Raw genomic sequence first — 26,956 nt, 5'->3', positions numbered from 1 at the left:
ATATTTGTTTGTTTGTTTGTTTAGATATCCAGCACATTAACAGGCCATTCTGACCCAACAAGTCTGCACTGTCCCAGCATTAATATGACAAATTAACCTACTAACCCATACATCTTTGGAAAGTGTAAGGAAACCGGAACAGCAAGAGGAAACCAATACTGTCACAAGGAGTATACAAATTCCTTACAGAAAACAGTGGGAATTGAACCAGGATCACTGGCACAGTAATAGCATTACACTAACCACTACACTGCCATGCTAACCCTCATGTTGGCAAACCTACTGTGGTAAACCATGTACATTGGTTGTAACTGGGTTACCTGCCTGGACACGCCCCTCTGCTGACTGCTCCTGTGGCTCCTCCCACAGGCCCCTGAATAAAGGCGATTGTGTCACTGCTCCTCTCTCAGTCCAGGATAGACATACAGCATGGACGTGGATCCATTTTACTGTTAATAAAAGCCTTTCAGTATTTACTCTACTTCTAGTCTTTTGGAGTAATTGATAGTGCATCACCTACATGGACTCAATTTAAATTTTCTTTAATTTTGGATATTATTGGCACAACATTATTTCAATTTCTTCAATTTCTAGTAATTATTTTATATCATATATAATTTTCTTTAAAGCAGAAAGCAGCAGATGTGGAATTGAGGTGATTTAAATATTAATGTGCTGGCCAAAGTGAAACTGAAAAGCCTTCTGACATTTTTCTTGCACTTTGCAGTAGATTTGAGATAATTAGAGAGAGCCAAGGGATCAGTAATGAAAAGTGGTCAAGTCATTAGGAAAGCAATCACAGCTAACCACATAGATGGCCTCCTTTGTTTCTAGTTGATGTTTGAGGAATACAGATTGCAGGTTCAGAGGATTAGGACAAGTACTTGTCCAAATGGGAAACAGATATGATAAATCCAGATTTCCATTTTCCATTTGGGGCTAATTACCGACGTACAGTCAATTTTGTAGGAAATATTCTGCAAGTCCTGGCCATATAGCTGGCTTAATGCTGTCCAAATCGTAAATAGGCTTTGCATTATTCAACGAAAATATTGTTTTGCTCTCATTAGTGGCTAATACCAAAATTAAGCTAATATAGCTTTTCGCGTTAACACAAATTATTAACATTGAACCTTGAACTGTGTAGCTTGCACGTTGTTTTTGTTTACACATCATTCTTTACATCTTCACAGAACGTTTCTTCTACCTTTCTGCACTGAACTTTTGAAGAAGCAGATTTTGCATGTGGTTTTACTTCCATTTTAGCGAATCCATTGAATTGCTACGGATAATTAAATAGGTTTATTATCTACTTGGTCTATTTACAAGTACTACATAATGTACTAAGTGATGGAAAATTTAAACATAAGCTCACCTACATTAAAAAATTGAGTAGTAGTGGTATTAAGTAGAATTTTAATTAAATGCTTTATTACTCCTTGGGGACGTTGTCTTGTGGGTCTTCACTTACAGCTTCCAAACCTAAAATGAAAATTTTAAAGAGAAGCTCAGATTCTCACAAACATCATAAAAATAGTATTAGAATTTTGTTGGTTTTACTTGCTGTTGGAAAACTATGTATTCAGATAATTTAAATTCAGTTTTACTGGGATATTTGTAGAAAATTTGGAATTCTGAAATTTTTTTGAGATTTTCTTGCAATTTTTCTGAAGGAATTATTTTGATAATAAGCACATTAAGCGTCTTCTTTTTTTCTCCCTGCCACAATGTCTCAGAGTGGTTCTTTTTGAAGTATTAACCTCAATTGCACTGTACTTGCGATTATGGATTATGGCAATGCATTCATTCCAGAACAGTGAAAATTTTTCTGTCATTGCATTGAAGTACGGAAGCAGATTACATTGTTGTTAATGTTTCACACAAATATTCTCTTACCCCCTTTAGTCCGTTGAAGGGAAGATATTAGTTGGGCGTTCATAATGTGTTATTTTGTTTGCACATGTTGACTTTGCACGTTTCCATGAACTTCAACTTCCTACCTCAATGCTAGAAACTGTAACAATGAACTGAAGCCCAGTGAAGGAACAAACACATTTTTGATGACGTCTCATTTGGTTTCGAAATTGTGATTTGACGCTTTTTGAATTGTGATTGGTGGGATCTATGTGATAGTCAAACAATATCTGTCACCTTCTGTCAATTATATGCAAAATATGGTTGAAGGTAGCTCATGCATTGTTATTACATACTATTCTTTACCTCAATGATTTGGAGCTGCTCAAGTAAATGAAATTGTTTGGAGCACTGCACTAGCAAGATACTGCTTCAGTAATGTACCAATCATTCATGAGGTAGATTGATGGATGATGACTGCCAAATGTTGCTGCCTGCCCAGGGACTGGAAGAACAAATCTTTCTATCCCCTATTCACTGCCCTCTTCTAGACCGTCATCTCTGCATTCTGGTCTTCTCCCTGCTTCTCACCTCGCACTCTACATCTCATTTCTCTTTTCAATCTTTGTGCACTCTAACCCTACTCTCCATTTTAAACCACTTAATTCTTATCTTTATACCCTTTCTGACCTTTCTCTCCACACCCATTCCTCTTCCATTTTACTACTTCCATTGACCCCCATTTGGTCTTCGTTCTTCTGTTTCCCATCCTCTCAAAGACAAAAACTTTTTCCCTATTGACAGATATTGGTATTCCTTTGCATTAGTTTGCAACTAAAACTACAATTAAATCAAGATTGCATTTATAACTGTGTAAATAATCATTCAAAAACCCAAATTATAATTTTAAACACCACTGTGACCAAGGGCTTGCAGGAACCAAAGGGGAGACATCTAGGGTACCTTGATCATGCACAAGGAGATTTTGTAGTGGTGTGACCAGAAGTGTGCCTCTCAGGGTGAAGAGATTGTCCCTGCATAACAGCCTGATACCCTGCAGGAAGGACAGTGGCCTAAATTATAAATTAAATATATTAATAAAGTGATATTTGATTTTTAGTACTGTAAAAAAATAATGATCAAAGGTCCTCTTCCACTGAAACATCAAGAAATAGTGAACATACTTATATTGTGCATGTTCTAACTTACATTAGAAAAATTGGCACCTTTATCTGTGAGCAATTTTACTATCTTAATACAGTTGTTGTAGGTCTATATTTTTAAGGATTCACTATTTGACTATAGATAAGGAGGATTTAGGAAGTCTTTTCCAGCAACAAGAGAGCCTTAAGAAAGTAGCTTTATTTTGTTTCTTGCTGAAGTGTTCATTAGAATGTAAAACCGCACGTATACACTTGTGCTATCAACACCCAAGATTCACGTAAAATAATGAAATCATCCTAGAAGAAAAAAGCCCATGGTGCATGTATTTATTAATGTGAAAATCAACCAGGAGCTCAGAACTGTTCAATTTGATAGTCAATTTTATTGTATTTGATTAACACACAAAGAACTTCCTTCAATTTTATTTGAGAATTATAGGAGAAATTTTCAAACACAGAAAACATTTTAATTTGAAAGTTCATAGCATAGTAAATATTAAAATTAATGTTACTCATGTCTGTATTTATCAGAAAGCACCTTTGAAATGCTTTTTCTGCACATTCATTATACGAGGAGTGATTGATAAGTTTCTGGCCTAATGTAGAAAGGGTCAATTTTAGAAAACCTAGCACATCTGTTTTTCAACATAGTCCCCTCCTACATTTACACACGTAGTCCAGCGATCGTGGAGCATACGGATCCCTTCTTTGTAGAAGTCAGCGTCTTGGACCTCCAGAAGTGGTCCATAGCAGGGGTGATTGATAAGTTTGTGGTCTAAGGTAGAAGGAGAAGAGTTATACAGCTCTCATTACATACACATGCAGTAATACTCTTTGAGTGATTATGCGGAAAACTTGAAGTTAATAACTCATCTCTTTCTGGAGGTCCAAGACCCGACTTCTACAAAGAAGGGATCCGTATGCTCCATGACCACTGGACTAAGTGTGTAAATGTAGGATGGGACTATGTTGAAAAATAAATGTGCTAGGCTTTCTAAAATTGACTCCGTCTACCTTAGGCCATGAACTTATCAATCACCACTCGTATTTGAAGGAAAGAATCCACAAAATTTTCCCTCTAGTATTATAGGAAATGGTGCGCCTACATGACTTAACCATTTAACTGACAAAATAAGTAATAATCATGAGAAAGATCAGATAGTAAGGGAGCATGGGACCTTGTCAAGATATGCAGACAGCCAAAGATTTCTAGATGTGCTTAGTCCTGATGAAGGGTCTTGGGCCAGCTGCTTATCTCTCTCCATAGTGTTGTGTGATCTGCTGAGTTCCTCCAACATTTTGTGTGGATTACTCTGGATTTCCAGCATCTGCAGAATCTCTTGTGTTTATGCTTAGTCCATATCTTTTCATACCAAAGTACTGATCTCATTCACTTTTAAAGTTATTTATAGAATAAATGTCCACTACCTTTTTAAAGACTATTCAGAATCTGACATATTTGTGTGAATACATTTCTCCCCCTCTCCTCCAAATACTTTGAAAACAATTTTTTATTGATGCCCTTTAGTTATTGACCTATTCACTGATGAGAATCACTTTTCTGCACTGACTCAACCAAAACCTCCCATCCCATTGAAGGCAATACACACAAAGCACTGGAGGGACTCAGCAGGCCAGGCAGCATCTATGGATAAAAGTACAGTCGACGTTTCGGGCCGAAACCTTTCAGCAAGACTGGAGATAAAAAAATGAGGAGTAGATTTAAAAGGTGGGGGAGGGGAGAGAGAAACACAGGTGTGTCGCTTGGATTTCCAGCATCTGCAGATTTTCTCTTGTTTGTAATTCCATCACATTGAAATTTCCTTTTGTGTAACCTCTTGATTATCAAAGGCAATCACTAATATCTATTCCTGTCTTTCCTCATAAGTTGATTTCTGTGAATATCCTGGTAAATCAATGTCCATTTAGGTTCTTTATACTTCTTTCATAAATGTGGCATCTGGTTATTTTTTCCATAAAGCATTAGCCTGGTAAATCAATGTCCATTTAGGTTCTTTATACTTCTTTCATAAATGTGGCATCTGGTTATTTTTTCCATAAAGCATTAGCCAGCTCCAGGTGCAAAATATAATTCCAGCATATCATCATTGCTTGTAGATTCCGCTATGCTGAGTATACTGAGCACACAACCTTTAACCTGCTAATATGCTACATTTATGGATCTGATTATGTTGCATAAATACAATTCAAATATACTGTGCAAAAGACATATACAGTTTTTTCATATGTCTCCTAACTTTCATTACTTTACAATGTTGTCATCATTATGTGTGTATCAAACTTGAAGCCTTTAACTGTTTTCAGCTATAATATCTCACAATTTATATCTTCTGCAAATATTATGTTGTTATTCTGTAGATCTGAATCTAGATAAATATAAAAATCACAATTAGTAACTAATGAAAACCAACCCACTACAAGCAAGCTGCCAACCTAACATGTACCCATGTATCAAGATTCCTTACTTACTGTCACCGTGTGAATCTTATGTTAGCCTATTATCTCATAATTCCATGAGGATCCATCTTAAAATAAGCTTCTAATGTAGCTCCATGCAATGTCTTTTAAGAAAAAAAATTATATATATCATCTACTACATTACCTGGATTGACCTTCTCCATCAGTACATCAATATATTTGTTAGTTGTAAATGCTTGTTTTTAAAGCAAGGAAGGCTATTCCTGATCAAGGTAAAGTGTTTGGGTTGATGTTTTAAAATAAACAAGGTAACATTTACAGATTTCATCAAGGTTTCATCCATTGTTTGGGCAATACAGAATTTAAATTAGTTTTTGTATGGCAATCAATGCATACTGTACCTGCACACTTGCAACTCAGGTCACGTTAGCTGCCAAATTAGTACAGTTATTAGCCAGTGCTTTGTTATCACCCACCAGAAGTGTCAGGTTAACAAGTTATGACATGAGTCAACATGCAACTAATTTGACACCAGTAGTATTAAATGGAAGCCAAACACTTCAGCCTAATGCCATACAGTGACCTTGCACAGATGAACGCACATGCAGTAATGGGAAAGACCGCTCTTATTTACAGGGAACATGATGAATTCTATGCTGTTGAATGAGAGGAGATAAAGCAGGCAGAGCCTGTACTTAGTGCAGAGAGCTCTGGCAGGATACTGAAACCAAAGTAATTAGAAGGCAGAAATGGATGGAAGGACTGCAGTTTATTCCTTGTGCTTTCTTTAATTAGTTCTCATTAACTTAACTAAACCAATAGATATGAACATGCAAGCCCAGGAATAGCCCTTGTATCCCATTGCAGATTATGAAAAATATGACTTTCATATTCACTATTTAATACCAATTTTGATATTTTCTAAATATCCTTGCTGCATGATGTTGAGATACATCCTAAGGTGCACTGGGACACATCATCACTGATATAACTCTGAGTCATCGGGTGTTTAGGGACTTTCAACATCAGACACTCTTTCTCTGGTGACCTAGCTGGGGTTGATCAGGCCCTGGCTTAAGTCCCAACAGCATTGGTCCACAGGTCACACCTCGTAATCCATAGCCATCTGGAGACTCAATCAGCAGCTTCTGTGATGGTTTTTTTTTGCAGCCTCTGAAATTCCAGGGAGAGAGTAGGGCCTAGAGAGAGAGAGCAGCCAGCAAAACCTCTACACCCAACTTCTACAGGCTCGGTTCATGCCATCTACCCTGTCTCTGGCACTGCTCTACCAGCTCCTGGTATTTGACTTTCTTACGCTCAAATGCTCTTCAGCCTGGTCTTCCAAAGGCACAGTCAGTTCTATCATAACCACCTGCTCTGAGGTTTCGGACAGAATGACCATGACTAGCCTCATGGATGATGAGGTGATGAAGACGGATCTTTACTTGCTTGCCAAAATCGACTTTCAGTTACCAGTCTGACACCATGACAACAAGCCTGCTGGTGATATGGGCTGAGGCTGTGATTGGCCTTCAGCTTTGACGAAGTCTATGGGATTTCCGGGTTGTTAATGGCTAACGAGATACTTTTGGCGACTGCCTACAGCACCTGGCATGGTGCCAGCAGTAGCGTCCTTCTCCTATGTCTTTTGGGCAGCTACTGAAAATCTGTCCCAGGGTCCCACTGCCAGGGCAGAGAGATCATGTCACTACTTCATTTTTACCACAAGCTAAAAAATTTACCAGAGTATGCAGGACGTCATACACAATCTGGATCATGAACTTGATTCATTGAGGTTCTAACTAGTTTCGATTATCTAAATATGCTGTCTGCAACAGACATTTAGAACAGAACTCTACATCTTCCTATAATACCATTTCATTAGAAATTCATCCCATATTGGTGGCCCTATAGTAAAAAAAATCACACTGCATCAAAAATTGGAATAACGTTTTAGAGTACAATATAATAACATCAAAGATAAATTTCTAGGCATTTATACTGTTCTGAGTTTTCATTCAAGAGCTATAATCATACATTTAAAATGTATTTCTTGTTTGGAATTATGCTATTTTGTTTTGGATTTAGTGATTCTTTTCCTTTACTTCTCTTATTTAAAACAACCCAATAGTTCAACCAAGGTCAAGGACTAATACTTACAGTAATTGATCTAATTTAGCTCTGCAGGACCTCGCTGTATCCAAGAATTTGGTTGTGTTTGTCAATGCTGTTAGAATCATTCCACTTTGAAAATGCTTTATCTACTGTTAAGTGCCAAGAGGCATCTTGTAGGGATCCTAAAGTAATCAAGGCACAGAAGAGATTTAAAAAAAGTTGACAACAGGAATTCTGCAGATGCTGGAAATTCAAGCAACACACATCAAAGTTACTGGTGAACGCAGAAAGGCCAGGCAGCATCTCTAGGAAGAGGTACAGTCGACGTTTCAGGCCAAGACCCTTTGTCAGGACTAACTGAAGGAAGAGTTAGTAAGAGATTTGAAAGTGGGAGGGGGAGGGGGAGATCCAAAATGATAGGAGAAGACAGGAGGGGGAGGGATGGAGCCAAGAGCTGGACAGGTGATAGGCAAAGGGGATATGAGAGGATTATGGGACAGGAGGTCCGGGGAGAAAGACAAGGGGGGGGGGCAGAAACCCAGAGGATGGGCAGAAACCCAGAGGATGGGCAAGGGGTATAGTGAGAGGGACAGAGGGAGAAAAAGGAGAGAGAGAGAAAGGATGTGTGTATATAAATAAATAACGGATGGGATATGAGGGGGAGGTGGGGCATTAGCGGAAGTTTGAAAAGTCAATGTTCATGCCATCAGGTTGGAGGCTACCCAGACGGAATATAAGGTGTTGTTCCTCCAACCTGACTGTGGCTTCATCTTTACAGTAGAGGAGGCGTGGATAGACATGTCAGAATGGGAATGGGATGTGGAATTAAAATATGTGGCCACTGGGAGATCCTGCTTTCTCTGGCGAACAGAGCGTAGGTGTTCAGCAAAGCGGTCTCCCAGTCTGCATCGGGTCTCGCCAATATATAGAAGGCCGCATCGGGAGCACCGGACGCAGTATATCACCCCAGCTGACTCACAGGTGAAAGGCTGCCTCACCTGGAAGGACTGTCTGGGGCCCTGAATGGTGGTAAGGGACAAAATGTAAGGGCATGTGTAGCACTTGTTCCGCTTACAAGGATAAGTGCCAGGAGGGAGATCAGTGGGGAGGGATGGGGGGGACGAATGGACAAGGGAGTCGCTTAGGGAGCGATTTCTGCGGAAAGCAGAGAGGAGCTGGAGAGAAAGATGTGCTTTGTGGTGGGACCCCGTTGGAGATGGCGGAAGTTACGGAGAATAATATGTTGGACCCGGAGGCTGCTGGGGTGGTAGGTGAGAACCAGGGGAACCCTATCCCTAGTGGGGTGGCGGGAGGATGGAGTGAGAGCAGATGTGCGTGAAATGGGGGAGATGCATTTGAGAGCAGAGTTGATAGTGGAGGAAGGGAAGCCCCTTTCTTTAAAAAAGGAAGACATCTCCTTCATCCTGGAATGAAAAGTCTCATCCTGAGAGCAGATGCTGCAAAGACGGAGGAATTGCAAGAAGGGGATGGCATTTTTGCAAGAGACAGGGTGAGAAGAGGAATAGTCCAGATAGCTGTGAGAGTCAGTAGGCTTATAGTAGACATCAGTGGATAAGCTGTCTCCAGAGATAGAGACAGAAAGATTTAGAAAGCGGAGGGAGGTGTCGGAAATGGACCAGGTAAACTTGAGGGCAGGGTGAAAGTTGGAGGCAAAGTTAATAAAGTCAACGAGCTCAGCATGCGTGCAGGAAGGAGCATAAAAAAAGTTGCTTTCCTTTCGATCAGTCACTAGAAACCTATAAATATTCTTCATCATCATCATCATCATCAGGTGCCATGCCCAATTTGAGGTTTGACTGCCATGGCCTACACACACTCCTGTTTCGGGTCAAGTGGATCAATTTGTTGGTATTCACTTCCAGTTCTCTGGCTGCTGTCTCCATCATCATTTGTCTTTGTCTTCCTCTTGCTTTCTTCCCTTCAATCGTTCCCATAATTACCATGCATTCTAATTCCTCTTTCCTAATCACGTCCAATGAAGTTATGTTGCCTTTTCACAATCTCATACATTATTTCTTTTTTTTGTGTCTGCTCTGTTCATGATATCCTCGTTAGATAGTCGTTTCATCCATGATATTCTTTGCATCCTCCTCAGAAACCATATCTCTGCTGCTACAATTCGTTTCCTCATGTTACTAGATATTGTCCAACATTCTGAGCCGTATAACATAACTGGATAAATGTAACATTTCAGTACTCTGAGGCGGGTTGTCCTGCCTAGTTTAGTACTGGTCAGTATACTCTTCATTCTTGTAAAGGTGTCTTTTGCCATCCCTATTCTTCTTTTGATGTCCAAGTCGCACGTGCCATCTGATGTCACCCAGCTTCTTAAGTAGCAAAAGTTCTGTACTTGTTTTATTTCTTCCCCGTTTATTCTCAGCCTGCAGATAGGATTCTCCTTCTTTTTGGATATCACCATACATTCTGTCTTTTTGCGATTGATAGATAGACCCATGTTTTACACCTTCTTCAACAATTATATCAATTAAGTTTTGTAGTTCTTCCTCCGTACTTGAAATTAACACGGTGACAACGGAATATCTGAAATTATTGATGTTTTCACTGCCAACTTTGATTCCCAAGATGCCTCTTATTTTTCGTAATATTGTTACACAGTACACATTAAATAAGTCAGGGGAGAAAACAATCCCTTGTCTAACGCCTCTCTTGGTTTTCTTAAACTGACTCACTTCTTTACGTATTCTTACAGCAGCAGTTTGTTCCCAGTACAGATTTCTGATTAGGCGGAGGTCTTTGGAATCTAGATCTAGAGTTTCCTGTAATTTTTCAAGTAACTTATTGTGCTTCACTTTATCAAATGCTTTTGTGTAGTTGATAAAACAAACAAATCTTTTTGCACTTGAATAGCTCGTTCTGATAGTATCCTTAACATTAATAATGCGTTTCTTGTACCTTTGTCTTTCACAAAATCACATTGTTCTTTCCCTATTTCAGCCTGTATCTTACTTTTAGCTCTTGTCATCAAAATTCTTGGAAGGATCTTGGTGATATGACTCATTAAAATTATAGTCCTGTGTAATTCACATTCTATTGCTCCAGGTTTCTTGGGAAGAGTGATAAATACTGAATTTTTTTCATCTCTTCTGGTATTATTCCAGTCTCATAAATGTCATTGAATAAATCAGTAAGTTTTTCAATTCCATAATCTTCCAGGGTGATAATTTGTTCTATTACTGATTCATCAGGACCTGCTGCCTTTCTTTTCTTCATCTTATTTATTGCATTACAAACTTCAGATTTTAAAATACTTGGACCTTCAATGTTTTTCTTAATTTCTGGTTTTTCGCCTCGATCGTCTTCAAACAATTCCTGAATATACTCAGTCTGTTCATAATCTCATCTTTTTCCATGATAATGGTACCATCCTTTGCTTTCAAACATCCACCTGAACAACGGAGGAGCTTTTTACCAATAATATTCTTGATTTGTTGATGTAACCTCTTTGGATCAGTAATAGGGATTCTTTCTATTTGCTCACATTCCTGGTTTAACCATTCTTCTTTGGCTTTTTGACATAAGCTTTTAACTTTTTTATCTAAGGACTTATACTCTATAGGATTTGCTTTCTTCCGTCTCCTTTATTCCATTAAATTTTTGATTTCATCTGTCATCCATTTATTCTTCGTGCTTTTTTCTTTTTTAGGAATCACTGACTTTACTGATTCTACCAAGGCATCCACTAGAGTGTTAAATTTCATTTCTACATGATTGCTATCATCTTCAACAGATTCTATTTCTAGACTTTGAAATCTATTCCTTACTTCAATTGTAAATTTTCGTCTTAAATTTTCTTCTTTAATTAATTGCAAGTAGTCAAGGGATTGTTCAGGTTTTTGCTTCTTAAGTTTTTTAAGTTTTACTTTTACATGACATACTACTGGGTTATGGTCACTATTACAGTCTGCACCTGGATATGTTTTGCTGAGTTTCTAAATCTTTGGTTTATAGTAATAAAGTCAATTTGATTTCTAGTGTTATCACCTGGACTTTTCCAGGTCCACAAGCTTCTTAGATGGTTTTTAAAGTAGGTATTCATAACGACCTGATTATTCATCTTGGTCCATTCTACCCATTTCTCACCTCTTTCATTTCTTTCCCCAGTCCAAATTTTCTGATGGTATTTCCATCAGCACCTTGTCCTACTTTAGCATTTAGATCTCCCATGACAACAACAATATCTTGAGATTTGCATCCATTCTTTGCTTGTTCAAGCTCTTCATAGAATTTATCTATATCCTCATTTGTTCCATCTGGTTTTGGTGCATATACCTGTATAATTGCTAAATCAAATGGTTGTCCTCTGAATCTAACAAGAGGCACTCTTTCTGGTATTGCTCAATGTCCTAAAACACTTTTTGCCATGTTTTCATCCATAAGAATTCCTACTCCATTAGTATGGGATGTTCTATAAGAATAAATTAGTGCTTTATTTCTATTCGGACATGTTCCAGCACCTATCCAACGAACTTCACTAATTTCCGTGTTAATCTTTAGTCTTTCCACTTCATTTATCACATTGTCCAATCTTCCTGCTTGATATAGGGTTCTTTCATTCCAAGTGGAAATAATTTTATTTTGTGTTATTTGAATTTTATGAGCAGTAGCTTGATGATGGTCGGGGATCCCCTGCTGACCAGAATCAACTCTACCGAGCGAAGCATCTTCAGAATTGTCTTGTAGATCCTCTTGATGCTGTTGTTGTGTGATACATTTTGTGAGTTTGTCCAGGCTATGATGTTAATTTGCAACCGCTGATGAGGCTCTGACTGGGGACTTTCAGAGCTTTGGTGAAAGTGGAGTTACCCCTTATTGCTCCCAGGGCCGCTCTGACCCCGAGCAGTAGCACCTGCAAGGGTTCCTGCTCAGGATACGAGCGAAGGCCAACGGCAGATCCTGCAGGTTCAGTAACTGAACTTATGACGGAGAAGGCGGATGAGCTAGGACCTCAAATGTCAATGGCTATAGTACAGGCAGATGAACATTTGGGAAGAGAAATGGCGATTTCTTTAGTTCGCCCACCATTGCTAGATACTAGGTTTCCTAGAATCTATTTGCTAAGAAATATTCCTCATAGAGGGGAAAAAGAACAAACTTTTCAAATTCTTCATTGAAGATAGTCTATTATATTTGGAAATTAAATTTGAAACTGTGGGAAAAATTTGCCCTAATTCTATTTTGCACTCTCTACTACATTGCCATAAATCTTCAATTTCATGATATAAGTTCAATTCCAGATGTAAAATATTAAAATGACAACATTGAAAACATTGAAAATAAGCTTACCCAGATAGTTTTTGATATTTTTCGAATCATTCCTCACTTCTAGATAAGCAGGTCTCAGTAGTTTAGGATTAATCAGGAGAAAGAGCATTCTCTTGAGATCAGTTCAGAGTCTTCACATTCTACTGCATGACTGAAAATGGAAGTGGCAGTTCGAACACATAGACAAAATTGACAGAACATTTGAAAATGGAAAATCAGACCAAATACTTATACACTGAGCAATTCACGGTGCTAATTTTATATCTCTCACCAATAATATTGCATTTTTGATGCTGTTATTTGATGTATGCTTTATGTTATTACTAGTGATACACATCAATAAGATACCAATCACAAATAAGAGAAAATAAGATACTAATCCATTTTGTGATTTTGCATTAATTGATTTTATCTTCAGATGGAGGGTCAAATCAGCAAAACGAACACTGCGATAAAATCTTCTGTCCATCTTCTTACTTTATTACTCTATTTTTGTGATATTAATCTGCTGCAATGGCAAATTTCTCTCAGGACTCATTGAAAATTAACCAACTATCTGTAACCTTAATATTAAGATATTAAGACCTCAGTCCAAGGTAGTGAAGAGTTTCCTGTTGTGTCAGTTTTGTAACCCTGATACGGTTTCCACATCAGGGTGCTTAGGATGGAAAGTTATGAAACATTGCAGAAGTAGTTTGCTTTATTGTTCTTGAGGCATCTTGCATAGACAGAGTATTACAGGATCTTCTTACCCAATCATTAGTCTAGGAACCTGCAGTAGAACATGCTTTCCCCATCATCCTACCCACCCCAATTCCCTGGGCAGTCACCAAGCATTTCCTCTGCTCAATTTTCTCTTGTGTTTGATATCCTCTGATTGGTGGTTTCCTATCCCCACACTCCTCCTGACCTCGCAATCCCATCCTTCCAGTTCTCTAATCACCCATTCCACCCTCAGTTCCTGGCTTCCAGTCTTTGCCCTTGTCTAACCATTGATCTGCAGTTCCACTCTGGACTCTGAATTCATGCTTCTTCCAGCCTTCAATGCTCTACTCCACCACAGATTTCAGCCTTCCAAGACTGACCTCACTCCCTCTCCACACATATCTGGGGCTTCATTTACACTGCTCCTCATATCAACTATATAACAGACCTCGCTCCTAACTCTCGTGTCTGCCCAAATGCACACATACCATTCACTTGTTTTGATCTCTGTTCCTTAAGGAACCTATCATACTCTCCCACTGATAAAATCTCAGGCTAAGGTTGATGACACAATTCATAATTGGTGCTCTGTAATTGCATTGTTCTATTGGCTGCACTAAAATGTCCAAACCCTTCTCCACCATGTATGACCTCCAATGTAAGGTGCTAAGCAGCAATAACTCTTTCTTCTTGATACAATCTACATAAGAAGCATAAGATTGACCATATTCTTATTAATCTACATTGTGGGTGAATTCATGACACAAGTAGAACTAAATGGCTAGGATTAAATCAATTGCAGAGATGTGGTTACAAAGCGCAAAATCTAAAAGTCAAAAGTAAATGAGAAGTTCGATCAAATTGTCAACACCAAGAAGATGATAAAAATGTTATCACTGGAGAAATTATTAGACTTAGAACTGGTAGATCTCCCAGATCTGATGTCCTGTATTGCAGGATTTGAAGAAGCTTTGTCAAGGATAGTGTAGCATCTGGCTATCTTGATCCAAAATTCCACAGATTCTAAAATGGTTCTCACAAATTGTAAGGTAGAAGTGTAACCCTACTGTTTAAAAAAAAGACAAGTGAGGAAGTGACCAGAGAACTATAGACCAGTTTGTCTGGGAACGTACATGAATCTATTACAATGAAGTGATAATGGGCTGTTGGAAAATAACAGAAGGACTGGGCAGAGAAGACATGGAATTATAGAAAGCAAATCATGTCCAACAAATATGTTAGAGTTTTTTTGAGATTGTAACTCACAGAATTGATGAGCAGAAGCTGGTTGAAGACAGAGCATATGGTGGCTTTCAATGAAAAAGTATTTGAGTGGAAGAATAGCAAAATCTTGCTCTAATTATATACAACCCTGAGATGATCATGCCTGAAACTTCGTTTGCACATCTGGTCTTCCAATCTGAGGAAGGATATGCCTACAATAGATGGAGTGCAGTGAGAGCCCATTAAATTCCTAAATGGCTGACTTATCATATGACAAATAATTATACAGACAAGGCATATGCTCTCTTTAGTCTTGAAGTGTGTGAGGTGATTTCATTGAAACGTACAAAACTCTTATGGAACAAAGAGGAGAATGTTTTCAATGTGCGTGGAGGCTAAGAGCAGGAGTCACAGTTTCAAATTATTGGGCTGTGCATTACCTCCTGAGGTGAAACACTGTTTATGCACAGATAAAATTCAGAATCAGGCTGATTATCATTGACGCATGTCATGTGTCATGAAATTGTTGTTTTGTTGCAGTAGTACAGAAGCAGATATAAAAATCACAAAATGAATAAATAGTGCAAAAGATAAATAATGTACTGTTCAGGAATTTGATGGCAGAGTGGAAGATGCTGTTCTTAAAATGTTGAAAGTGAATCTTTGTGCTCCTGTGGCTCCTCCCTGAGGCAAGAGGGCAGGTGCCAGAGGGTGAGGGCCCTTCTTAAGGCATCAGCTTTTGAAAATGTCCTCAGTGGAGGGAGGGTAGCACCCATAATGGAACTGGCCATGTCTAAGACCCTCTGTACCCTCTTGTGATCCTGCGTATTGGAGGCTTCATACCAGCCTGTGATGCAACTAGTCAGATTGCCCTCTGCCATGCATCCCTTGAAATTTCCTGTAGTCTTTGGTGACATAGCAAATCTAGTCAAACTCCAAATGAAGTAGAGCGTAAATGCATGAATGTGTTCAGCCTAGGTTAGATCCTCTGCGATGATGGTACTCAGGAACTTGAAGCTACTCACCCTTTCCACCAGTGACCCCCTCAATGAATCTACCTTTGGAATTCACAACCTAAGAGGGCCGAGGAGGTTTAGTTACTGAATATTTTCAAGAGAGAATTAGATAGATGCTTAGAAATAAATGAAATAAATATGAAATTAGTGCAGGAGAGCAGTGTTATTGCAAAAGATCAGTCAAGCTCAAATAAATAGTAAGTCGTTTATGATGGGTCAGATAGTCTCATCCTGCATCTTCCTTATTTTAACTTTGCAAATGCATAATCATACACCATGGAACAATATGGGAAAGTGCAGTAAACCATATATATGTTGTAACTGGGTTAACTGTCTGGACACGCCCCTCTGCTGTTGCCCCTGTGGCTCCTCCCACAGATTTCTGAATAAAGGTGATTTTGCCTTGCCCCCGCCCCCCTCAGTCCGGGGGCAGACACTCACTGTGGAGGTCGTATTGTACAGCCTTTCAGTATTTTACCCAACTTCAGTCTTTTGGAGTTATTGAAGGTGCTTCAGAAAGAAAGCTGATGGCCATAGAAAATAACAATCCATGTAGGATAATCCGGTTGACCATTAAGTATTGATAAATCTATCAGAAAGCATTAGACTTGACACAAAACATATGGTCTGCCCAACAGTCAGGATTTCTGTCTTACATGCTATCGAGAACTATAGTGAACATCTCAATGCATCACAAAAAAAAATCACCAATGTTAACTTTGCAAAAACCTCCAGATTTACAGTATGAACAAGTGAACCAGCATCAGTGGTCTCTACCAGGCCAAGATCCTCAGTCTTGAATCTTGTCACACTCAGTCAGTGGTCGAGTGTAGGTCACATTATTTACACAATCAACATGAACCTCCTGAATCAAACACTCTATTGTGAACTATGTCATTGAAAAGAGACTACCAGACAGAGACACAAAAAATATTTTAGCTCTTTGAAGAAATGCAATATCCTTAAGACTCCTGGAAACCTCTGGCCCATGACTGCTTAGAACAGAGAACCTCAGAGCCATGCACTTGCAACACATGGAGGATCGTTATAGATTATGGAAAGAGTGCACCAGCTCACCAGCTACACACAAGGCAGCCATGTCAGACTCCCCCATCTCATCTGTAAAAGAGTCTGCAGTCCTGTCTCATCTGTAAAAGAGTCTGCAGTTCCCACACTTTTCTCATTAGCCACCTCAGAACCCTCAGTATCAGAGAAGTAAGGAAGACAATAAGACCCAGGAGCAGAATTAGGACATCTGGCACATCAAATCGGCTGCACCATTCCAACATGGTGGATTGATTGTTCCTCTCAACCCCGTCCTCTAGACTTCTTCCTGTAACCTTTGATACCCTTACTAATCAAGGACTTTTCAACCTCTGCTTTAAATATAAAAAAAAATGACTTGGCCTCAACAGCAACCTGTGGCAACGAATGTCACACATTCATCATCCTATGGTTAAAGAAATTCCTCCTAAGTAAGTTCTGAAGGGAGTCATGCTTGATCCCGAGGGACTTTCTCAACCATTTATAAAGAAGAACTTACAGCCAAATGAAAAATTAAGGGATTGCTTTTACAATGTTAAGATATAATTAAACAAGAGATGTGCATTTTGTTCATAAGCAAGATGCCTGTTGGAGCTCTTCCACATAATTTCAAAGCTTCTTGCATTGTAATCTAAAATTTTGGCTCAGCTGGATGTCAAGTACTTCCTGAGAGAAGAACAATAACATGTAAGAGTCCAGAATGGTCACAAAGTCATGTAACACAGAAGCAGACCTTTCAGTCCAACATATCCATGATGACCAACAGATATTACCTATACTAATCCCACCTAAGAGTACTTGGTCCATAGTCCACTGTGCCTTGATGATTGAAATGTTTGTCCAACTGTTTCTTAACTATTGTGAGGATGCCTTCTTCCACTACGTTGTGTGTTCCAGTATGCAACCATCTTTTGGGTGTGTAAAAAAAAAAGGAAGAGGATATTCATCAAGATATAAACTCAGTGGCCGCTTTATTACGTACACCTGAACATCTGCTTGTTAATGCAAATATCTAAGCTGCCAATTGAATGGCTCAGCTCAATACATAAAAGCAAACAGACCTGCTCAACAAGTTCATTTGTTGTTCAGATCAAATATCGAAATTGGGAAATAAATGCGATCTAAGTGACTTTGACTGTGGAATGATTGTTGGTGCCAGATCGAGTGGTTTGAGTATCTCAGAAAATGCTGATCTCCCGGGATTTTCCAGAACAACAGTCCCTAGAGTGTACAGAGAATCGTACCATAAACAAAAAACATCCATTGAGCTTCATTTCAGTGGGGAAAAAACAGTGCCTTGTTAATGAGAGATGTAAAGGAGAAAGGCCAGACTGCTTCAAGCTGACAGGAAGGAGACAGTAACTCAAATAACCACCCATTACAACAGTGGTGTACAGAAGGGCATCTCTGAACACATATCCTGTTGAATCTTGTAGTGGATGGGCTACAGCAGTAGAAGACCACAAACATATATTCAGTGGCCACTTTATCAAGTAGATTATTAAGTGGTCACTAAGTGTCTATATAGCAATATGAGAAAAAATATTAGAAAGTTTATCTGTCACTGATTTTGTTAATTTAAACAGTTGCAGCGAAATAATCTAGCCCTGATTCATATTATGGCATTTGTTTGTACCAGCCAGACAGGTTCAGCTCTTGCTCATAGAAATTAGTTTATTTTTGAAGTAATTAAATAGATGGACTGTTTATAACTAAACAAAAAAAATAATGCCAGAATGGAACAAAAGCCTACTCGATAAGCAAAAAATGAATTGCAACGAAACAATTTAATGACTGTCTAACTCACTCCTTATATTTGGTATTTGGTTCAGAGCTTGGAATTGGGTTATTGTACTGTGCAAGGTGCCTTGTGATAAAATTCATTTAGAATGAAATGGGTTTTTTTTTAGGACATTGAATTTAGCCAGCCTGTGATATCATTCCTATCAGTTCTGGTTTTCAAAAAAGCAGACTAAAACTGATCCCAGATGTGAGACACCAAGCACAATCAGTAAAAAATACAATCAAAACCATTTTAAAGCTATTAATAGAATAAATTTCTCATCTACAAGAAAAGATCCTGCTGATGAGATCATATTTGCTTGCTGCATTCTCTTTGACAATGTGAGAGAATGTGAAATGCCACCATAATATAAATAGCAACTTTTATCAGTAGAGTCAGAGTTCTATCCAATCAATTTCATCCCAATGTCTCACTGAATTTCAACACAAGAAGCCGTCCTTCTGATGACCTATATAATATATTATATCTAGTAGGAGTCGTATTTCTGCAGACCATCCATTATAGTAATTTGTTTCGAAGTTATAAGTGATGTTGATTGAGTTTTAATTGTCATCCTGATTTTTTTCCTGTAGACTGAGTTAGATGCGAGTGGCCATGTGATCTGACTCAGCACAGCTGGGTGTCAGACAGCAAGGCTTGCTGAAGACTCAGTGGCAAGTAGACATCAAATGATGAAGTACTGAAAACCCAGCCTGGCATCTTTTGACAGGAGGCAAATTTGGGGTCACTTTCTGTCACATTCGGAGTAATTTTACAAACATGAGAAAGTCTGCAGATGCTGGAAATCCAATGCAACACACACAATATGCTGGAGGAACTCAGTAGGCCAGGCAGTATCTCTAGAAAAGAGTAAACCGTTGACGTTTTGGGCTAAGACCCTTCATCAGGACTGGAAAGGAAGAGAAATCAGAGTAAGAAGATGGGGGGAGGGGAGGAAGAAATATGAAGTGATAGGTGAAACTGGGAGAAATGAAGCAGGGAAAGAAAAGAGCTGAGAAGTCGATTGGTGTAAGATAAAGGGCTGGAGAAGGGGTAATCTGATAGGAGAGGACAAAAGACCATGGAAGAAAAGGAAAGGGGAGGAGCACCAGACAGAGGTGATGGGCAGGTGAGGAGATGAGGTGAGAGAGGGAAACAGGAATGGGGAATGGAATTAGTTTCTTTTAAAATATCTTTGATATCAGAAGTACTTAAAATTCTTAAGTTTGCCATGAAAATAGATTTTAAAAATCAAAATTATTTAAAAGTTAATAAAGCAAAATGAGATAAAAAAGGAAACTACATTCCTTTTTCTCCCAATCTCCTGGGCTGGAATCCCAAGTTGAAATTGGGGGGGGGGGGGGGGGCATTGATCTCATAGTAAGTGTGGTGAGTGCAGGGTGATACGTACAAATTGCCTAACATACTGTATGTAATGCTGAGGTTTTAGCAACAGGGCCTGGACTTACTGAGGTCTTCACGTGCACTCTGGTAACAGAGGAGATGGCAAAAATTCCATGTTCTGTTAATCAGCTAATGTCAGACTTCTTTTAAGTCCACTATGGCTAGAGTTTCCTCACCTGGGAATCTCTATAATTAGTGGGATTCAGTTCCATATGATTTGTTCAAGATTTGAATATTGAACCAAAATTATATCAGGAGTTCATCAAAGTACTAAAAGAAATGCCAGGTGAAAGTTTTAATGTGATCCCTGAACCTTGACAGCTGATCTATGAACTCCCATTCATTTTGTACTAACTATTTTAATAATTTTTAGCTCTTGCTCGCTGTCCATTAGGAATTTAATGCTAGAGCAGGAATGAAAAAGGCTTTCTGTCTCAGTGATGTATTGATCCTTAATCGAGACATTGGTTATGTATTGCTGCTTCAGTTAAATTCAAACTAACGTGAACCTGATTAAAAATTTATAACTATAACCATATAGCCATACAACCATATAACAATTACAGCAGGGAAACAGGCCACCTCAGCCCTTCTAGTCCATGCCGAACTCTTACTCTCATCTGGTCCCACCGACCTGCACTCAGCCCATAATCCTCCATTCCTTTCCTGTCCATATAGCTGTCCAGTTTAACTTCAAATGACAACAACGAACCTGCCTCAACCACTTCTGCTGGAAGCTCGTTCCACATAGCCAACACTCTCTGAGTAAAGAAGTTCCCACTCATGTTACTCCTAAACTTTTGCCCTTTAACTCTCAACTCATGTCCTCTTGTTTGAATCTACCCCACTCTCAATAGAAAAAGCCTATCCATGTCAACTCTTTCTACCCCTCTCATTATTTTAAATACCTCTATGAAGTCCCCCCTCAACCTTCTACATTCCAAAGAATAAAGACCCAACCTGTTCAACTTTTCTCTGTAACTTAGGTGATGAAACCCAGGTAACATTCTAGTAAACCGTGCCTGTACTCTCTCTATTTTTTTTGACATCTTTCTTATAATTTGGTGACCAAAACTGTACACAATACTCCAAATTTGGCCTCACCAATGCCTTGTACAATTTCTACATTACATCCCAACTCCTATACTCAATGCTCTGATTTATAAAGGCCAGCATACCAAAAGCTTTCTTCACCACCCTATCCACATGAGATTCCACCTTCAGGGAACTATGCACTATTATTCCTAGATCCCTCTGTTCTACTGCATTCTTCAATGTTCTACCACTTACCATGTATGTCCTATTTTGATTAGTCCTACCAAAATGTAGCACCACACATTTATCAGCATTAAACTCCATCTGCCGTCTTTCAGCCCACTCTTCTAACTGGCCTAAATCTCCCTGCAAGCTTTGAAAACCTACTTCATTATCCACAACTCCACCTATCTTAGTATCATCTGCATACTTACTCATCCAATTTACCACCCCATCACCTAGATCATTAATGTATATGACAAACAACATTGGACCCCAGTGCAGATCCCTGAGGCACACCACTAGTCACCGGCCTCCAATCTGACAAACAGTTTTCCACACCATTTTCTGGCGTCTCCCATTCAGCCACTGCTGAATCCAAGTAACATAACATAACATAACATCTATAGTCAGATCCAACAAGACATGGAAAGTGAAGTATGGATGGCCTTGTGCTAAAATTATTTAAAAAAAGATGTTTTGGAGCTTTTAGAATAAAGAAGTGGTCATCAAAGTCATCGTTCAGTATAATATGGTAATCTTTCAGAAGTTATGAAAATTTGAAGGTTGATTATGAAGTTTTGAAGGTTGATAGCTCCATAACTGATTGACATTATATGAAACTTCCAGATGCAAGTCCAGTTATAATTCTGTTACTGTACAATGAAGAGTCTTGAAGCAATTTTTAGTTTCCCTATATATATATATATAGTTTTATGTTGGCTTCTTTATTGAAAAACCCACAAATTTGTATAGTAAGTTCAATTTCTTGTATTAGAGATTAATTATTTATTCAGGAACTTATATAATATAATCTTACTTGTTTCAAGATGCACTACAAGGCTTGTAAACAAATATAAAAAGTTTAAAAAAACTAGATATTTAATAGTAAAATACTTATATTCACTTCAGTGCTAAATAATTGAAAATGCACATTGAGGACAATGAAACACAAGAGCAACTATTTTCAGGTCATTTTCAGCAATACTGAAGTCCAACTCATATCCTTCATATCCCCACCATGAAATGGATATCTTCACCAGCCAACTGCACCCAATTACACTCGACCACAATATTCCGAACATTCAGTCCCTTTAATCCTCCAGTCCTCTTGGAGATACAATTCTCAAGTTAGTTTATGAGCTTTTGGGAGCCTCTGATCTTTAATTGAGTGTCAGTAATTGAGTTTGCCTCGGAGCTATCCTCCCTCCTCTGCCAGTAACAATCTCTGGACTCAGTGAGCCCAGACTTACATGCCGTCAAACTTGTATTATCTAGTCCTTGAACTAATGAGAGCATCAGCCCAAAACATAATTTTCTTCCAGCTACTCACAACTGTGATGTAAACCATTACCATAGAAAGTATGGCAAACAAATAAATAAAATTTATAACTACAAGAAATTCTGCAGATGCTGGAAATCCAAAGTAACACACACAAAATGCTGGAGGAGGTCAGCTCGTCTGGTAGCATCTATGGAAATAAATGAAGTGTTGACGTTTCAAGCCAAAACCTTTTGTCAGGATAATTATTTTGCAGCATATTGAACTTAATACTGACCACAGGAGGAATGAGGAGTATGTACTTTAAATTAATGATAATGATGCAGGCACCACTAATATGATTTTATATTTTTTTCAATAAGTGATCTAAATAAATTTAAATATAGTACATTAGGCCAAGTCTTATACTCTTCAGTCCACAAAAATTGGCTGGCTGTTACAGCAATGATTTTTAAGACAGTTTCAAAAGAACCTTTTGAAAATCTGCAGTTCAGTATAGCTGAGAAATGTGGAAGAATGAAATAAAATTCATATTGATGACTTTGATAATAAAGAATGATCCTGGTTTTAAATATTACTAAAGAAGAGAATAGTAACAAGCTTCTTCCTAATCAGACTGGAAATCATGTTGGTTCAAGTTTTTTTTAAATAAGGAGTCTATTGCAGAGAAGGTAGTGGAGGAAGAAATGCAATCTAAAACCACCAGACTGGACTTCTCAGTAACTCGTTTATTACTCTGTCTGATAGAATTTTTTTTAAACTAAGGTATTGGAGAATTTAACCTTTATATTAATTGCCATCCTGGTATGTTGATGTTTTATGTCAAAATGTTCATTTTAATTCATTCATTCATCTTCTCCTCCACACCTATTAAAGCACTTAGCTGCCTCTCAAGTGATTTAAATTAGTTTCTTCACAACTGCAACAGAAGATACAGGAGAAAAGCTCCTTTCCAGTTACAATTATTAATTCTTCAACCATTTGTATCAGAAACAGGAAATGGATAATCACACAATGACATGAACCATCAGTGATGAGACCACCACCATCCATGTTCTTAAATCAATAAAATGTTCAATTTACCATCAAACACACAAAGTGGTATGTGACACTTTACATTGCTCTTTATTGCACTGTGGATGGTTCAAAGAGAGGTTTCATCGAAAAGGCACCCCACTATATAATTCTTGAGTTTACACAAAGTTGAGTAGGCTTTACTAAGTATCACTGAGACTGACGCCCACAGTTCCTATTCCCTGAACCAGAATCTTCTCAATCCCATTTAGCTCACTTACTCAGATAGCTGTCCATCCTCCATTTGCAAGTTCTAAGGAAGGGCAGAATCTACGCCCCATTCTCAGTGAGACTGTACATCCCCCTCCCCCTCTAAATCCAGCAGTCCAGATCTGATGACTCAGATTAACATTGTCTGGGAAAAAAGTGGTGAAAATACAAGGACAGGGGAATCGTGCTGGGAGCTTAGCATCACACCAGAGGCTCATGCTTCGCCAAAGGGAGACAAACCATATGGATATGGATGCCTGAACCTTTCTGCATCTTAAGCAAAAAAAAGTACCTCAGTGCTGATTCTTACATGAGTAATCAATGGTGATCTCTCAGAAGATATGCTCTACAATAGATAACACCAACCACATTCATTGAGTGACCACTTTATTAGTTATCTTCTGTACCTAATGAAATGGTCACTGAGTGCATGTTTATGGTCTTCTGCTGTTGTAGGCCATCCCCTTCAGGGTTTGATGTGTTAAGCTGTTCCCACTGTTGTAATGCAAGGTTATTTGGGTTACTGTCGCTTTCCTTTCAGCTTGATCCAGTCTGACCTTTCTCCTCTGACCTCTCTCATTACCAAGGCATTTTTCCCACAGAACTGTTTCCCACTGGATATTATTTTTGTTTATTTCACCATTCTCAGTAAACTGTAGAGACTGTTGTGTGTGAAAATCCCAGGAGATCAGCAGTTTCTGAGTTATCCAAACCACCTCACCTGGCACTAACAATGATTCCGTGTCAACGTCACTTAGTTTACATTTCTTCCCCATTCTACTGTTTGGTCTGAACAACAACTGAACCTCTCGACCAAGTCTGCATGCTTTTATGCAATGAGTTGCTGCCACATGATTGGCTGCTTATATATTTGCATTGTCTACAGGTGTACCTAATAAAATGACCACTGAATGTATTACATGTTCCATCTGAGCCACCACTTTAATGGATTTATTAGGTATGTAGACTTGGCTGTAAAACTATGTTTAGAAGATGACAGGGATTTAATTTTGGACCACTCCTTTTGTGGATCAGCAAAACCAAATGCAACCTCTCAAGCTGAAATATAGACTCTCTGTTTCTATCTGTAGATGCTGCTTGACCCATTGAGTTCCTCCAAAAGATTGTCTTTGACTCCAGGTTTCAGCATGTGCTGTCTCTATAGTATAAGAAAATAGTTGATTCAATTAGTAAAAATGTTTTAAATCTGAAAAGTTAATAAGACAATTGTACAAGATCTATCTTCATTCCTTTCCTCCTGTTAGTTTTATCCACTCACATCATACTTAAGTTTCTCTTTTCCCAGTCCAATCTCCTGCACACCCCATCTGGCTCCAAGTTGCATCCACCTCTCCCCTAATGGTTCGCATTCTCATCTCCTTTACTTGTCCAAATTTCTGTTTGATACCGTTTTATGTCCCTGCTTATTTCCCTCTGGCATCTGTCTCCTCTCCCCAAACCTTGCTCCATCTGTTTTGTTTTCCTTTTTCTTTCTCCCTTTGTCTATCTCCAACTATCATTCAGCTGCCACAACCTTCCAACTGCATCCCAAGCTTACTTCCCCTACTTGGCACTATCTTACTCCCCTCCTCAATCCACCAATCACCTCAGAATCTTGCCACTTCCCTTCTCCTCTCTCTCTACTTGGCCTTTCCACTCTCAGTCCTGATGCATGATTTCAATCCAAAACATTACCAATGCTTTTCCTTCTACAAATGCTGCTTGACCCATCGAGGTCGCCGGCACATCATTTACTCCAGATTCCAGCATCTGCAGAATCCTGTGTCTTCAGGTATTTGAGTTACATGTATTATTGGCAATGATAACGGAACAAGATTTGTTGTCCACCAGGTTTCAGCTGCTCATAAATTTTTGTGTATTTTTGGCATAAGAAAACATGCCGCCTTCTGCCTGGATTTGTGACAGAAGTGAACAGGGAAAGAAACAACTTTTTCTCCACAACTCCTTATAGTTACTCAAACAGTAAGCATAGCCGTGCTTTCTCATAAACCAATCACTCCACAAATCTCAGCCCTCGACCATTGACCACTTAACTATAATGCCCAAATGATAGCCATCAAAATATAAACATTTCAATTGAAATTAATATTTTAAAGCATGATACACCCAGTGGCCACTCCATTATCTATATGATTACACCTGCTCATTAGTGCAAATATCTAATCAGCCAATCACATGCAACTCGATTGATGAAACCATGCAGATATGGTAAAGAGGTTTACTTGTTCAGATCAAACATCAGAATGGGGAAGAAATGTGATCTAAGTGACCTTGACCATTGTTAGTATCAGGTGGATTGGTTTGAGTATCTCAGAAACTGCTGATCTCTTGGAAAGAAAGGAGGCAAAAACCAGAGTAAGGAGGTGGAGAGAGAGGAAGGAGTTCAGGCTGGCAGGTGATAGTTGAAATCAGGTGAAGGGGAAGGTTGGTAGGTGTTTGGGGATAGTATGAGGTAAGAAGCCAGGAGGTAATAGATGGAAGAGGTAAAGGGATGAAGAAGAAGGAATCAGATAGGAGAGGACAATGGACCATAGAAGAAATGGGAGGAAGAGGGGCACCAGAAGGAGGAGATGAGGAGGAAAGAAGGGTTAAGAGGGGGGCCAGAGTGCGGAATTAAAAAGAGAGAAGAGGGAGAAATTACTGGACATTAGAGAACATTCATCCTGTTTCAATGCTGTCTTTCACCATAATTCTATGGCAGTTCCACCATGAAAATATAAGATGATATATTAAAACTCGGTGAATTGATAGAGATTGTTAAAAAGATAGTGATGAGAATGTGGTGTATTGAAAGAAGTTCGAGCCTCTGTATGTGTTGTTTGATATTGATTACTCATAGGGTCATACAGTAATACAGCATGGAAACAAGCCCTACTGTCCAACTCATCTATGTCTACTGTGGCACTGGCCAAGCTGCTTCTACTTGACTGCATTTGACCTATATCCCTCTAAACTCTTCCCATCTCTGTACTTACCCAAATCTATTTTGAATGTTGTTATTGTAAATGCCTCAACCTTCTTCTTTGACAGCTTTTTCTACGTACTTGCCACCTTCCACATGAAG

The 26,956-nt window shown here is 38.7% G+C and overlaps 1 protein-coding gene across 1 annotated transcript in view; it reads left to right on the top strand.

Moving 5' to 3' along the window:
- LOC140209933 (metabotropic glutamate receptor 4-like) overlaps positions 1-26,956 on the top strand; it is a 1,199,825-nt gene that overhangs the window by 1,113,457 nt on the left and 59,412 nt on the right. The gene's annotated exons all lie outside the window — the stretch shown is intronic.

The sequence above is a fragment of the Mobula birostris genome, chromosome 14 (genome assembly GCF_030028105.1).
Source record: "Mobula birostris isolate sMobBir1 chromosome 14, sMobBir1.hap1, whole genome shotgun sequence".
NCBI classification, from domain to species: Eukaryota; Metazoa; Chordata; class Chondrichthyes; order Myliobatiformes; family Myliobatidae; genus Mobula; species Mobula birostris.
This window is presented reverse-complemented; position numbering and strand designations above follow the sequence as displayed.